The following is a 2,209-nucleotide window of genomic DNA, read 5'->3' on the forward strand; positions in this document are numbered from 1 at the left end:
AATGACTCGAACCTTGTACATTTTTTATTGTCTAGTCTAGTAATTATTTTATCGTTTCTCTCTGCTGAACCGCTAAGTTATGGGGACGTAAACATACCATCAACGCTTGTCAGACAAACATAGACACAAAGACACACACACATACATGTGTATGTACGACGGGCTGGTTTCAGCTTATCAGATCCATTCACAAGGTTTTGGTCGGACCGGGGCTATAGTAGAAGACACTTCCTCAAGGTGCAATGCAGTGGGACTGAGTCCGGAAAAATGTGCATGGGAAGTTTGCCACACACACACATACAAATGTATGTGTATTTTTCAATGTGTACAAACAATACGGAAAAAATTAATTAATTGTTACCAGGGCTGCAAAATTTCACGTAAGTACTAAGGGTGTAACAGCCTTCTTATAATGGTTTAGTGAAATGTTTTTAAATAACATAGATAAATAGAGAAAGGGAATTAAACGCAGGTTTTATTCAAATCTTTATAATTCCGACATATGTTTCGAAGAAAACATTGGTATTATTCCGGAAGAATAAAATGATATAAATCAATGTGATCTTCTCATCAGGAGAAAAAAGAAACAAAACACATCAATAAGTTATTTTAGCTGAATGTGATTACTGCATGTACGATAAAGGAACGCTGGTCAGTTATTTAACAAAAAACGTTGATAGATTTAGCGAAAAGAAATATGTACATGCGATCCAGAGTTTCTATGTACCAAATTCAACAATAAGGCTTTGGTCGAAGAAGGGCCATAGTAGAAGACACTTGTCCAAATTGCTGCGCACTGCGTTTGAAAGGGATCTTCTGAACTACACATTCAATAGTTTTTGTCTTATGAGTGATTTGGATAAACTTCCAGTTCGTTTGTATGAATCTCAGTCTCTCGACATATCACATTGTCTCCGCAAAATATTTCTGTATATTTTTCTATCCTAAAATTAAGACGACAAATGACAATAAAGATAGTGCATATATTGGGGGTCAATATTACATTATCGTACACCTCAGGATAAATCAATGCATTGGGCCTTATATAATTTGATTATTTATAACAAACCATAATCTACACAGATCAAAACTGGGCCCTTAGATCTGTGATACTTCTGGGCAAATCAGTGCACTAGACCGTATTTATTTACTGGTAGCAAGTCACAACTTACATAGATCGGAATCGGGGTTGTAGGCCTCTGTGACCGCTGGGCAAATCAATGCTCTGGATCCTATATCATAGATTTAGTGATAGCAAGCCACAGTCAACATTGATCAAAACTGGGCCCTTAGGTCTGCGAGGCACATACCCACTGTACCCATGCCTTAGGTCGACATTGCATACATATTACTTAATATGAAACCTCTAAGTACGGAGAAGTCGTTGAAATTATTATTCCTGCTAATGAGGTCATCAACACGATGGTAAAATTTCCAAATACATCAGTACTTGGAATATGATAATTGAGAGTAAGTACAATAGTTGCTGGAAATATTGCGATAGAGGGATGGAAGGGGATGTAGCAAACCTCTTCAGTATGTGGTAGATCATAATATACTACATATGTGTGTATGCAAGTGTGGATGTATCTCTTACTTTCTCTCTCTCTCTTTCTCTGTGTGGATTTAAAACAGAAATTTGCATTGTGGAACAGTCATTTTAACGAGTTTTATATTTATTTATTTATTTATCACACGACGTGATACGTCTGCACCACCGGATACTCCTGAACCAGTTGTTGAGTGTCCTACAAGAGGGATCGATGGTAGATGTGTCGTAACAATTGTTGGGATTAATAATGTATTCTCGTATATTCCATCTTCCGTCTTTGCTTTGTTATATATATATATATATTGCTTCTAACCTTACAGCAGTCAGAACAACCAGATTTTGGTCAGTCAGTGGACTCTACTACCTCATATGTTCTTAACATTTAAATCCACATCTTTGTCTATATATCTACTTTCTCTATAATGTTGCCACTTGATTTGAACATTTTTGTATTAATGGAAAACTTCTATAGTTGGCTGATGAGTACTCAGCATCTTAAATATGTTGTAATACTTACAACATTTAATAAAATGATGTAGTACGAAACGATCGTACCAAATTGCCGGAGTCATTCTTGTTGCTTATTTTGATTATAATCACCCCACGGATTTTCATGGATAACACCGTTCAAAATTCTGGTGCATCTAAATTAAGTAC

Source organism: Octopus sinensis, linkage group LG11, assembly GCF_006345805.1.
Source record: "Octopus sinensis linkage group LG11, ASM634580v1, whole genome shotgun sequence".
Lineage (NCBI taxonomy): Eukaryota > Metazoa > Mollusca > Cephalopoda > Octopoda > Octopodidae > Octopus > Octopus sinensis.